Source organism: Phyllostomus hastatus, unplaced genomic scaffold (genome assembly GCF_019186645.2).
Source record: "Phyllostomus hastatus isolate PE091 unplaced genomic scaffold, TTU_PhHast_1.1 phas_contig_16, whole genome shotgun sequence".
Classification (NCBI taxonomy): Eukaryota; Metazoa; Chordata; class Mammalia; order Chiroptera; family Phyllostomidae; genus Phyllostomus; species Phyllostomus hastatus.
This window is the reverse complement of record NW_025333643.1, coordinates 24572846-24588063: the sequence shown is the minus strand read 5'-3', so window position 1 is coordinate 24588063 and position 15218 is coordinate 24572846. Positions and strand designations below refer to the sequence as shown.

The 15218-nt window shown below is 38.1% G+C and overlaps 1 pseudogene; it reads right to left on the bottom strand.

The window, feature by feature from the left end:
• Positions 1-761: 761 nt before the first annotated feature.
• On the bottom strand, positions 762-8778 carry LOC123814342 (annotated as a pseudogene).
• Positions 8779-15218: the final 6440 nt, after the last annotated feature.

Genomic DNA, 15218 nt, shown 5'->3' with positions numbered 1-15218 from the left:
CATTCTAAGGTACTGACAATTAGGATGTCAACATATTAATTTGGTGGATGGGTGGTTGGGGACACACTTCATCCCACAATAGTGACATATCAAAAGGGTGGGGAATCATTTAGTATTCATGGTCTTGGTTGTGCCTCACAATCTCCTAAGGAGCTTTGAAGAGCAGCTGTGTCCTGATGCCACTCTCACTGATTATGATTGAATTAGTTTTGGTTAGGGCCCAGGCATGAGGAAGTTAAAGCATCGTGTATGCTTTCAAAGTACAGCCAAGATTGGAAAAACACTAATTCACTATAATATTTAAAAGCAGGGTCTACCCTTATTCATAAGGGAAACTATTAAATAGAAGAGTTATTTTGAGAATCCTGAGGGCAGAGACTACTTGCACTGATCACCAGCTTATATATCCCTTGGACTTAACAGTGTCCTGCCTGATGTGGCTGTCCCAGAAATATTAATGTAAGAATGCACAGATGAATAAATTCAACTCAAGTCATATTCATCAAGTATATACTACATACATGTTGAGCATTACATTAAGCACTGAAGAAATATAAATATTTTTGAGTAAATGAAGGCATGAGATCATAGCCAACATTCCCTCTGGTCCTCCTATATAATATGTGATGGGGTGTTACAATCTAAAATTTAGCATTTTAGTATACTGGAACTGAAATATTTATGTATGTATTTATTTATTTACTTTTGGTCAAAGGAGAATTTCTATTACTTTTATGTACAGAAAACTCCACAGTGTACACTTAGCCCAACTTGGTAGTCAGTTCCTTAGCCTTGGCCTTTCTTAGCTTGGCAATTCGAGCCACTAACTTTGGACCCAGGACATTGTCTCTCCATTGGTGTTGGATCTCATCATATCCGTTGCTGTAATTGGTCTGGATAGCTTCTACCAGCTTAGCCAGAGCTCTTTTGTCTTCTGAGTTAACCTGTGTAAAAGTGATGGTGGTGCAGGTTTTCCTATGGACTAGAAGCCCCAGCCTGGCCTTCTCCTTGATGATGCAGTAAGGAACCCCTGTCATTCAGTACAGGGTGGGCAGGAAGACAACCAGCTTGATATGATCCATATTTTGTGCCATCACTACCAGCTAGGGCTTCTATTCTCCACCAGGGTAATGACAATGTTAGCCCCTACTAGAAGGACAGGTGGCTTCTTGGCAGGGACATCCCCTTTGCGGACAGCTTTTTTCTCAGCCCAGGTCAGCAACCTCTCCTTCTTCCCTTGCTTTGTCTCTGGTCAGTACTTATGGGCCAGTTTGAACAACTGTGTAGCTATTTGGTGGTCCAAGGCCTGGGTGAACTGGTTAATGGCAGGAAGCACTTTCAGACACCTACAGAAAATGGCCTTTTGCCTCTGCAGCCAGATGTAGCAGGGCTATTTGACAAAGCGGGTGAGAGTCCATTTTGGGCTGGATGTCCTGTCTGATGCCAAAATACTTGGACCTCTCCTACAACAGGGGTTCACTAACTTCTTGGCCTCTTGCTTCATCATGATGACAGGGGCCGGCATGACCCTCCTCCCTTGGTCTTCCTTCCCTTCAGCATCTTGGGCAGAGGGAGGAGAGATCTAAAATATTTATTTTAAATCACCTAAACAACCTGCTTTTTACCTAGAATTTATTTATGTATTTATTTATTTACCTGTCTATTTGTAATGACTCATATAACTAAACCATATGGCCATCCTCTCTCACTAAGCACACAGACACTTACATAATAGCTGACAGAATCTTTATTGACACACTTCAGCATTCCTTCAGAATGTTTCCAAGTTACCATTAATTTGTAGGAGGGAAAGTGATGACAGAACGCACACACAAAGTCCTCATAAGAAATGCTTACATTCAAAATAAGACCATTCAGATGCCACTGCCCATGAAGCAGCACAATCTAAGATACAGATGTCAGGATTTATCCTTCACAAAGCTACTCAGAGATTGACTGAAATAAGGAAATAAGCAACCACCTGTTGATCTGGTCAGTTTGGTAACTAGGCTAGGTGGTTCTAGTCTAGTGAAAAAGCTTCTTTGGCTTCTCTTTTGTTTTTTAATAGCTTTAGGAGATTGTGGAAAACTTTGATCAGTTGTTTGTTTACCCATCTATCCAACCAAGTCTGCATATACTATATGCACCAATAGAAGTTACCAGAAGGGGCTCTGATAGATAAATTACCAGATAGATTCCCCTCTGTTAAGGCTGCCACCTGCCAAAGCCAGGGTACACAGACTGCAGGCTGAATCATAGTGCACTGCCTCTTAGGTAGTTATCTTTGTGCAGGGTGCTGATCACCACAGAAAGAAGCCCTGCATGCAATAAACATCTGTGAAGTACCTATTATGTGCTGAAACTGTACTGAGCTCTGGAGGTTAAAAAAATGATTGAGATGTAGTCCTGTCTCTCATGAAGTTCATTGTCCAGCTGGACAGACACAATCAGATGAAAAACTGTAAGACAGTGTAAACAGCAAAGGCAAGAGTAATTTTTGGAATACAACCAGACCTCATTGAGGAGGGAATATTAGCAATGGGTTATAGACCATGGGTAGAACTTCATCACATAGCAAAAACAAACAAACAAACAAAAAGACAAAAAGCAAAGAGAGAATGAATATTAAGCAACAAAGTGTGATCACAGAAAGATATGGTCAGTGAAAAGCAAACCACCCTATGGAGCCAGAAAAAAGAAGTAGCATAATGGGGACAGCTGGAAAAAAGACCCTGAAAATGTACACTGGCTGGATAATAGATAAATATGGATCAATTCACCTAAGACAGAGGAAAAGATTTCAGAAACCAAGATAATGGTGGGAAGCTCAAGGAGGCTCAAGAAGGCTCAAACAAACTGGAGGAAAAGGCACTTATTCCTGTTTATCTGTGAACACAAGGAATTCCCAGTATCATATGGCTTTTGATCTTTAAGCCTTATTGCAATAAATCACTTCTGTGAATAACTTTAATTTATCATATGAATACATTTTCAAATATCTCATTGCATTTCATTTAAACTTTTTTATGAGAATAAGCTGCAAAAGGGAAAAAATAAAGAAACTTCAAACAAATTCACAAATGAATGATTTTATAATTGGCAAGTGTTTTTGCAGGACCAGTAGGAATTTGTTACATTTACACAGAAACAGGGTATCAAAAATATTAAATGTATGAATGTTGTCTTTATTTTCTAAGCAACACCTGCTGTTGTCAGTAAGTGGAGTTTAACTAAGACAAGGCAGGAGTATTCGGAAATAAGGAATATAGATTATACTGGGAAGTCTCAATATCAGATTTACTTAGAGGAGATCAAGCTGAGATAAACAATGTCACAGAAAAGAAACAAATTCTTTTAGACCTATAAACCCTATCATAACCAAAGTGAAGTTGTGAGCATATAAAAAAAGATGCATATCAGTCAAAATGGAGTTGGTATAGAAAATAAGAATTTGTAGGCAAGTATCCAACCAAAGTAAAAATGAAGTCAACAGCCTTCAAGTATGCAAGAAAGATTGACAAAAAGATTCCATGTCCCTATTCTAATTCTATGATCATAAAGAAATCCATATTACAATTTGACTTCCCTGAATGAGCTGGTTCTGCTATCATCAATATTACTATCCATTAACAGTTACTTTGCTTATTACAAGCAAAGCAACTGGTATTCAGGAGTTATACACCAGTTTAAAGGACTCTAGTGAATTACCAGTACAATTTTTTTTCCTTTCTTATTGTAATTGTTGTTCAAGTACAGTTTTCTGCCTTTTACTCCCACCCCAGCCCACCCCCTCCAACCCTCCCCACCTCCCTTCCATATCCACCCTTCCTTGTTTTTGTCCATGTGTCTTTTATACTTTTTCCTGCAAACCCTTTCCCTTTTCCCCTGAAATTCCCTCCCCTCTCCCCTCTAGTCACTGTCAACCTGTTCCCTATTTAAGTGTCTTTGGTTATATTTTGCTTGTTTGTTTGTTTTGTTGTTTAGGTTCCTGTTAAAGGTGAGATCATATGGTATTTGTCTTTCACTGCCTGGCTTCTTTCACTTAGCATAATGCTTTCCAGTTCCATCCATGCTGTTACAAAGGGTAGGAGCTCCTTCTTTATTTCTGCTGTGTAGAATTCCATTGTGTAAATGTACCATAGATTTTGGATCCATTCATTTACTGATGGGCATGTAGATTGCTTCCAGCACTTGGCTATTGTAAATTGCACTGCTAAGAACATTGGGGTGCATAGGTTCTTTTGGATTGGTGTTTCAGGGTTCCTAGGACATAACCCTAGCAGTGGAATTGCTGGGTCAAAAGGCAGGTCCATTTTTACTTTTCTGAGAAAATTCCATTCCGTTTTCCATAATGGTTGTACCGATCTTTTTGTTTTCACTAAAAAGAAACTGAGGCATCAACACAGATTAATCAAGACATTTTGGTTTTGATTTTTAAATCCAAGGTACAGGAGAATATCCCAGTAGTCTCTCTTTCAAATAAAGAAACTAAAACCATGTGGTTTTGAAACCACAAAAGACACCACGGGCATCACTACCAAACCCAATAAGCAATGACAGGGATTGAATCTTTATGGGTGTTTTATACAGCTGGCCAGTGATCTGAGAAGATGTGGGTTCACACCCAAAAGAACTATTTCACATTTTCTTTCCAGGCCAAGGTTTTTATAGCAAGGAATAAACAGTGGTGTGGTGAGGGGTTTTGAAGTTCAGGGAGGATTAGGCAAAAGAAACTGCAACATTCTTGTTCTGGGCAGTTAGCTGCTCCCAGGGGCTGTGGTCCTCTGCTGCTCCCTGGGACACAAAGGCCTGGATGCTTCCACTTGTCCCCAGGTGGTAATCTTTAGCAGTGCCCCAGAAGGTCAACTACTTTCCCCTGAGCCAGGATGGGTCTTATCTATCTGTAGTTTCTGAAACAAAAGCTTTAACATATATATTACTTGCTAGGCTTATAACTATTTACCTTAAACCAAAATTTCTCAACTCAAACTTTTTTAGTAAAGCTGGCATATGCCCCCTCCAAGTCTCTGTTTTATGACCATTTTCCCTTCCCTGTTTAATCTCCACACAGCAGTAAGTGGTTGTAATTATTAACAAACCCAGTTTGTGGCCGGTATCGATTTGATATTACGTGGTAGCATAACAATTTGTGACTGCCCAGTTTGCATGAAATTTCAAATTTGATCACACTTTGGTAAGAATGTCGGTCTACATCCTTGTTCTTTTTTAGTTGCTTATATTTGCTTAGTGCCTTGAGGCTCTGTAATTTTCTACACAGCTAAAATAGCATAAAATCTAATTTAAAAAATCAGTGGAGTTCAACAATAAATTATTCTGTGTTATATTCAAAGGCTAGAGGTTTGGGAATTGATCACATCAGCAACGTTTTGTTCTAATTGCATTAGCTTATTTGATAATGTTCTAATATACAGTTTTTGCAGAGTGTTGCTTTGAAAAGATAATTCTCTAAAATGAATGGAAGCATCAGACTTGGAACAGGAAAGGAAACTGTCAGACTTGAAATAAGTCAGTTACATATGGGGCCAAATTAAGTGCCTTGTCAGACTTATACAATTGTCATATATCACTGCAACTGCATGGATTAGGAGACGTTGAGCATTAAATCATTTGTTACCATAATTTTGCCTTGCTATTTAAAAATATTTTTACAATATTTTGTGAAGTTGCAGGGGACTCAAGAGTTGGAAAATTCTAGTTTAAGGGAAATAGTTATAGGCCTAGTAAGTAATACATATGTTAAAGCTTTTATTTCAGAAACTACAGATAAGGCCCATCCTGGCTCCTGGGAAAGACAGCCGACCTCCTGGGGCACTGCTAAAGATTACCACCTGGGGACAAGTGGAGGCATCCAGGCCTTTGTGTTCCAGGGAGAGACAGATGACAACCCACCCCTGGGAACAACTAACTGCCCAGAACAAGAACACTGCAGTTTCTCTCACCAAATTCTCCCTGAATTTCAAAACCCTTCACCTCACCTTGTTTATTTCCTGCTATAAAAATGTTGGCCTGGAAAGAAAATGTAAAATGGTTTTTTTAGGACTCGAACCCACCATCTTCTCAGATCTTCCTCCATCTGAATAAAGCACCAATAGCTGATAGAGATTCAATCCCTGTCTCTGCTTATTGGGTTTAGCAAGTGACAGGTGGCACAAGCTCTGGTGCCTTTTCTGGTTTCAAAATCCTTGAGGTTAAATTAAACAGGGTTCACCTTTGCATCTCCAGCACTTAGTCCATGAGCGGTACATACTAGGTATTCAAAACCCATTTAAGAAACAAATGAATAATAATGATTTCTTCATATATACGAAACCCTATCAAAAATGTTTTGTGTGAATTTTCTCATAATAACACCATAAAGTCATTTCCATTTTTTATTTTGTAGATGTTAAAGAGAGGCTTAGAAAGATCTCATAGCCAGTTAAGCATAAGGAATGGGTCTTCATAGCTCTAATCTTCCCATTCTTAATTGCTATGTTACACTAGATGTGGGCAAAAAATTTTAAGTAAATACTGACTAGTATGTATGAATCTCCATTTGTATAGTGCAACCAGTGTTAACATGGCCATGGAAAAATGCTACGGATGACTCTCTTCTACTCAAACTCACAACACTTCTGACACCAGGTGTGTGAGAGTTTCCCCTCACTAAACAATTCTCTGTGACATGAGCTGGGTATCCTATTTCAACTGAATTCTGATACTAAACTGATATTAGTGCAGACCCCACAAGTTAAGGGTCCAGTCTCACAAGACTGCCACCCACTTCAGATGCTGGTCTTAAGTTCTAGGTTGTCACCCACACTTCTGACCGACTGACTGTGAATAGGAGGTTCCCATGATCCCTTCTTGAGTTTGATCATTTGTTAGAACTTACAGAACTCAGGGAAGTACTTACAGTTACTGGTTTTTCATAAAACAAGAAATATGATAAAGGATACAGATGGACAACCACATGAACAGATGCATAAAGGGAGATCCAGATGGGTCCTGAGCCCAGGAGCATCCATCCCCATAGAGATTAGCTGTGTCACCCTCCAGCATGTGGATATGTTCACCAACCTGGAAGTTCTTTGAATACTCTACTATTGGGATTTGTATGGAGGTTTCATCATGTAGCCATGATTGCCCCAATTTCCAGCCCCTCTCCCTTTCCCAGAAGATGGGAGTGAGGCTGACACTTTGAAGTTTTCATCATGCATTGTTTCTTTTTGGAAGCCCCCATCCTGAAGCTATCACCTCACTGGAACAAAAGACATTCCTATCATTCAGGATATTCCAAGGAATTTAGGAGGTCTGTGCCAGGAACTCAGGACAGATGCCAATATACAGAATGTGGCAAAGGTAGGTTTACAGTTTGAGTACTTAAAACTCAGAGTTTATTCTGGTATTATTTAGTAATTATTGTATCATTTTCCATATAAACAATAGTATACCTACTTTTATCCCACCCTGTATATATTTTTTCTATTATTTCACAGAGCCATATACCCCATAACCCAGAGGTATAATGCAAAGCAGCAAGTGGAAGTGCAGCTATGAAACAAAACCAAATTTGAGTTATGAATCATGCTAAATGGTTGCCATTATTCAAGAAATCATCAGGAAATTGTATGATTTTTAATTGTCCCATTCATTTTTCCTTTTGAAGACAAGAGAAATTCACCAATCCATTCAGGCAAGAATAAATCAGGTGAAATTATGGATTTTTTCTCCAAATATCTTGTGTTAAATAATCTTGGAAAAACATTATTTTGAGTAGGTTTTTCAAAAAATAGCAGGTACCTAAGACAAGTATAGAATTATATTTAATTATCAAAATACAACTTAATTATTCTTTCTTAGGAACCAAACTCCTGGAAGGCAAGAACATGACCTATATAGTAACAAGTTCTCCATATCAGGTCAGGAATAGAGAAAAGAAATAAAATGGAGTCACTATGATGAAGCTGCTAAATTACTAAAATAAAGTAGGTATGAGGAAACAATTCTATTTTTGTTTGAGTTATCCTGGGAAATTAAACTTTTGACCTTCCTAGTGCTGCATCAATGCCTAGATATACACCAGACCTCCACACAATCCTCTGGTTACTCTCTGAAAGACCAAGAAAAGACTGCCCATGTATACAGGCTTCCTAACATCAATTATTCAGACCTCTGCTTATCTAGAGGATTACCATCTTGGACCAATCAAGACACTACTAAGAATTTAGGACTTATTCTTCTCAAGAATGTACTTATTACTGTAAAAACTCGTATTTTACTCTCTTCTTCAGAACACTTAGTTGTAGTTTTGCAAACCGTAAGACCATTGAATCAATTTTTATTGTTTATTTCCAGCAAACCCTCCAGACTCCTTTTAAGTTGGTTGAGCACAGGTAATTAGAAGTTTCTTCAACTTCATATATAAGTTATAATAACATACAATTATCAGGAATTCTAGAACTCCTTCCTAAGAACACAAAGGATCCCCACCAGTTTATAATTCGATCTAAAACATTAAGCTAAGTAATGAGGAAAACTCTTAACCCTGAAAACAATCGGGTCTGACCTTAAACCCTGGCTCTGTCAATTCCTAGCTGCATACCTCAGTTTTCTCAATAGTTCCATCATAAACTCCATGCATTTGATAATCACATTGGTCATAGTGACTGCTGCACCTAAAAAGAGTAATAAGTAATAACAATAATAGAAAATAGTTTTGATTATCTTCCATCTGTCAGAGACTGAGCCTGATACACATATAAGTATTTACCTCATTGCTAATGTGTACTATTATTATGCCCAGTTTATAAATGGGAAAATTTAAGTTTAGAGCTTAATTAACTTAAATAAGGTACACAGATAGGAAATTATTAAACTGGGCATTGAACTCAAGCTATTAAATATGCAAACTAATCTTCAATTAAAAAAAGTAAGAAAGGGAAGAAAAGAAAAGAGAGAAGGGATAAGAAACAATAGGATGAAAAGAAAAAAGGGGAGGGGAGGTAAGGGCGACAGGAGATAGAATCAAAGAGAAAGAAGAAAGAGAAAATAAAAGTAAAAAAAAAAAGGAAAGGAAAGGAAAAGAAGAGAGGAAACATCCTAAGGCTGTGATGAGGTCTAAATTGATATAGTTATAAAAGTGCTTTTGAGATACATAAAGTGAGTTAAATGTGCAAGGTGCTATCACCTAACAGTATTGATATATATCAGTAAGCACTGGGAATTAAAAGTTAATATCAGTGGAGGAATCAACTGTAGAAGTGGCACTATAAAGCAAAGCAAATTAAAAAAGAATGAGTTGGTTGTTTATTTGCTGAAATTATAGGTAAAATGCATTCTCCTAACCTGGTCAGTGACACAGCTGTTGAAAGTATAGGATGAATGTGTTCTAACAGGAAAATGCTTCTCCCCACAGCCTACTTATGGCACAAAAATGACAGCACAGAGTACCTGGCATCAATTCATTGACATTAAACAGATCTAAGCAATATGGTTTCCCCAATACCCGATGAAAGCAGTTATTCTGTTCAGTTCACCAGGCAGTTCATTCCACATTGGACCCCCAGGATAGTGCTCCTATTTCTTCCCTACCATTCCCAACAAAGAAAAGAATCATGTTTCAGAGTCACTTGGAGACACGGTAGGTGGCTACAAGTGAATAAATATAAAAGGTACAGCAGAAGTAGGTTTACAATTGTTCCTATAAAATAATATAATAATTAATAAATAATAATACAAGAATAAACTGTGTTTTGCATACTCACAACTGCAAATCTACTTTTGCCCCACCTGGTATTTCACACAAAAAGATTTACCATTTACAGGGAAAATGGACTATTTGGCAAAAGTAAGTGTAAAAAGAAAGGCGTTCTCTACAAGTTACATGGGTAACAGATTTTGTGTGCTGAGATTCCAGAAGGGATCCTGAAACAGTGATCAGATTCACCAAGATGCTATAAGTGCCTTGGGAGAAAGAATCTGAAGACTCCTCTTGTGTTTTTTAAACCACAGCTTAAAAGCTACTTCATCAGAAAAGCCTTTTTGCACCTTCCAATCTGCACTTTCAGTGTACAATCTGTATATACTCTCGAAACACTATGTTCTTCTACCTCACAGCCCTTGTAATAATTTTAACTTTTTAAATTTTTGTTAGAACAAATTTTAAAATACTCAAGAATATTCTCCCATATCTCAGCACTCAGATGCAACAGTCATCATAATTTTATTACATTTGCTTTATTTACCTCTTTCTTCTTCTATTTGGTGAAATATTTAAAGCAAAACCCAGGCACCACATCATTTCATCTCTACATACTTCAATATGCAAGTCTTAATCAGTTTCTTTTATAACTAGAGCCTCAGGCTGGGTTCCCCCCAATGCAGAGCCTGAAACAAGGGATTGTGTGCATGTATATTTTGGAAAGTGACCCCAAGGAAGAATGGGGCTGTGAAGAGCAAAACAGGGAAGGAGAGAAAATCCAGCCAAGGATGCATTATCAGAGGGTTGGCTCTGTGGTCACTGGGGCTTGATTTTGTTGAGAATCTTCTGTGGAGCTACAGAATTTGATTCAAACTGTGTATTGAATGACCCAAATGGACGGTATTATCCACTGGTTCCCACATTGTGGTCAAGGATGCTTCATGACATGGGACTGAGCTCTCTTATTCTCCAAGTTTGCAGTGGGATGCTTCAGAATGATACAGAATGGCTGAAAAAGTCCCACATCCCACAGGTGTCCTACAGGAGACAATTGAGAGCCCAGACAGAAAGTGAGATACCAGTGGTACAGTTGGTGGGGGCGGGGGGTGCCTTTAGGTTTTACCTGAACAACTCTGGATACAACAGCAATCGCTGGCATCAATGCTGGACAGAGGAACTGGATCCAGGACACAGAGGTGCCTGACACAACTTTGATGCCATTGCCACAGGTAAGCAAATTCATTTTAGTGCTTTGGATCATTCAATACTCACTCCAAAATCAATTCCCTCAATTGTCCAAGTATGTCTTTTTAGAGATGCTTTGGTCTAATTAGGATCCCAAAAAGGACTACAAATTATATTCTTAATTTATTACAGTTATTACTCCTTTAAATCTTTTTTACTTCAGAACAGTCCTCCTTTACTTTTTAAAATGCCATTCATTTATATGACAATCATGTCAATTGTTCCATATTTTGGCGTAGCCTCATCATTTCACTTCTTTCAACATACCCAATATTTCCTACAAATGATCATAAGCTCTACAGGCTTTATTAAACTCAGTTATAATTTTTATGGCAAGAAATCATTGTAAGTGATGCTGTATGCTTTGTATCACATTCCATCAGAAGATGCATGTGGCAGAATGAATGGTGGCTCACCAAAAAGATAGGTCCACATCTAATCCCTGGAGCCTATGAATATTACCTTATATGGCAAAATACATGATTAATTTAAAAAATTTAAAAACTTATCCTAAATTATCTGAGTGGATTCTAAATACAATTATATGTATCCAATGAAACAGAGATAGAAAGTTTGGGGATGGTCCCACAGAGGCTCTGTGAAGATAGAGGCAGAGACTGGAGTGATAAGTCCACAAGCCCTGGAACTCCAGAAGAACAACCAGAAGCTGGAAGAGGTAAGGAATAGATTGTCTCCTAGAGTCCTCTGGAGGGAATGCAGCCATGCTGAATTCCAGACTTCTAGTCTCGAGAACTCTGAGACAATCAATTTCAGGTAACAGTAGGGATGTAATGGCCTGAACTCTTCATTGAGTAGTTCCCCTCTGAAATTTCCCTTTAAGGGTTCCATTCACTGATGAATGTGGCCTGTTTTAATTATTGTTTTATGATAATATTATTATATAAATTGTGTTTTATATAAATAGATAATACAATGGAGATTCGTGGGTTCTATCATTCCTTTCCCATTATTAGTAAGAATTATTTCATAAAGAACTTTACCTTTTCAAGTTTTCTCTTTGCCTATGCTATAATGCAGCTCATACAAGAAACACTAATGATAAATAGTTAATCCTTTCCTTATAATTGCTATGTTCCCAAGGAAAGAATTGGCCATGATAGTAATTTAATAAATTTATAAAGACTTTTTAAAAGAAGTTTTAAGCTCACAGCAGAACAGAGCAGTAAAAACAGAGATTGCCCCTGTACCCCCAAGTCCCCACACAAGTACAACCTCTCCCACTATCAATATTTCCCTCCAGAGGGTACATTCATCACAATCAATGAACCTACACAGACAACATCATTGTCACTCAAAGTCCATAGTTTACATTAGGTTCACTCTTGGTATTGTTTATTCTATGGGTTTGGACAAATGCATAATTACATGTACCCACCCTTATAGTATCACACAGAGTAGTTCCACTGCTTTAAAAACCCTCTGTGTCCCACCTACTCATGATAGTAGTTTAAATGGTGTGTGCCATTCTTTAATATTTGTCTCCTTAGCTAGAGTCTAAACCCTGTGTGAGAAGAAAATCTGTCAGCCTTCTTCATTGCCTAATCCATTGGTGCCTGCCACAGGGAAAGAGTACACCTGTGATATTTTTATAAACAAGAGCTTCAACTATCCCTGAGAAATCCCAGAACACCAAGAGGAATGTGGAGCACCCCCTCCTTCTTCTCACCTTTTTCTTTCATCACAAAGCAGTGAAAACTACTTTAGGGGATTTTCCCCCCAAGCCCTAAATCAAGGAAGCAAAATCCTCTCAGGTGTATGAACAACACTTTGAGAAGACAACCAAACTTCAAAGGGAAAGGATCTCAAAGCTGCTTCAGAGAAGTCTTGGCATTATATTTCTCTTCTCAGGGAACCATCTTCTAGGACATCAGAGAAAGGAGGGACTTTGGAATCACCAAGTCAAGTGCATTTAAAAAATGCAATTCAAAACAGCCACCACTATAATAATAAAAAATAACCACAACAATAACAGTAATAATCATGAATACATCAAAAATGGGCTAAGTCAATCAATACCTTCAAGATCCAACTCAGGAATCTGTATTTCAAGCCCTTGTGTAATTCTGATGGATACTGGCTATGGCCTTGGGCTTGGAAAATACTCCTATAGTTACAAGGTTTTCAAATTAATATTTTATAATAAAAACTTTGGTAAAACTTTAATATAGATCCAATGTGTTTTCAGAAATTAATTTATTCTAAAAATACTGAGAGACTATTAAGGGCCAGGACTATTCTAGAAATTGAAAATACAGAAGGAAACAAAAGCAAAAAGGTCATTGCCATTGTGGGGTTTATCTGACAATAGAGAAAGTGTATAAATAAGTAAATAATTAATATATCCACATATACTGTATTTGTCCCTCCCACCTTTCTTAGAAACCTTAGGGCTTTCTGTGGGCACAATGTGAAGGTGCAGGCAGTGCCTAAGGAAGTGAGTTATCCAAGTCCACAGAATCAGACTGTGATAGAGTAGGATAACTATAAACATTACATTGGTTCTTGTCTACATATGGTTCTTCTTAACCACAGGGACCTGGGTGGTTTGTCTGTTCACCTGGCTCAAGTTTGCACAGGTAAACAACACTGAGGAAAGGAAGGTCACTACTGGATGGGAGAATAGGAATCTAACCAGCATCCAAACTGGCTAGCCCCTCTAGATCAGCCAGGAGGTACAGAAGTTCATGGGCAACAGTCTGTGTAGAGGGCCATTTAGCCCAGGGTTTCCAAAGGCTACCTAAAGAGACTTTTCAAAATGCTGAGTTCTAGAATTTTGTTCCTGTATGTTTTCATTTGGTGAGATAGGAGTGAAGGCTGGGAATATGTATTTTATGAATCTCTATATTGAAGTTCCTGGGGTATTGTCTAAATGTTCGATAAATCTCTAGTGAATACATGAATAAATAAATATATGAATAAGATCCTTGAAATAACTGTATCAGCATCAGCTGTGAACGTTTTTTTTTTTTTTAAAAATTCTACTGTATGTCCCTACCTCCTACCTGCTAAGTTGAAACCTCTAGTGGACAGGGCCGCGGAATCTGTATTCAGAATCTTTCCAACTGTTGCTTATGAATCCTGGAGTCTCAGAATTCCTTGTTTGGCATTCTTCAAAACCAGTATTGGCTTTCTTCCATATTCCACTCCATTGCATCCCCTCTTTTCACCCACCCACAGTCTTCTTTATCTCAGACTCCTATGAGATTCCTCACTGCCCCAGTAGGTCAGGCACTGTTTTCTGAATGTACTTCTGTTTGTTCTTCTGTATTTTTAGAGTGACCTTGGATGAAGAGAGTCTCTAACCAACAGTGTTCTAAAGATCCTACCGACCTTTTTGAAAATTAGTCCTTACATATGAAATTCTGCCCTTTTTCCCCCTACCTTGGAAATAACTTCAAAAATACTAAAATAGCCCTGGCCAGGTAGCTCATTTGGTTGGAGCATTGTCCCATACAGCAAAAAGTCACAGGTTCAATTCTTGGTCAAGGTACATTCCCAGGTTGTGAGTTCAACACCCAGTCAGGACACATACAGGAGGCAACCCATCAATGTTTCTCTCTCACATTGATGTTTCTCTCTCTTACTTTCTCTCCCTTCCTCTCTCTCTCTCTCTCTCTAAAATTAATAAACATATCCTTGGGTGAGAATTTTTTTAAAAGACTAAAATATTGTGTTGTTCAGGCCTGTGGTCTCAGAATGGAAGATACGTCTATGCTGTGTGTTTCTGTCCCATGTGTTTTTATCATGTTAGAGTCCAAACAGAAATCTGTATATGAGTCTCCCACAAAATAACAGTATGAAAAATGATGTGTGATGGCAAGGCAAAGAGTGCAAAACAGCTTGTCTGGTAAAAAGAGGAGATATAAAGGAACTACTGTCAGAATATGCATTAGGCAAGATACAAACAACAACACAAATACCTTCAGTTAGAACTCTACATAGCTGGCAGCTTACACTAACCTGAGTGGCCTGGGTTTTGTTTCATTAATTAAAAAGGAAAATGATACTTTGATATATGTTTTCACTACAAGGCTATCTATTGTAAAGTTGATCCATGTTAGCCGAATAAGTATGTTACTGAGCTTTCTAATATTGTTTTAGAGATTGAAACACAAAATTGGCAAAATTTGGGAGCTCAACTTTCCTACAAACTAGGGTATGTGCTTGCTGATTGGCTCAGAGAACCAGTGTGGTAGGCAAAATAATAGCCCCCAGGATGTTCTCATCCTTATCCTCAGAACCTCTCAGT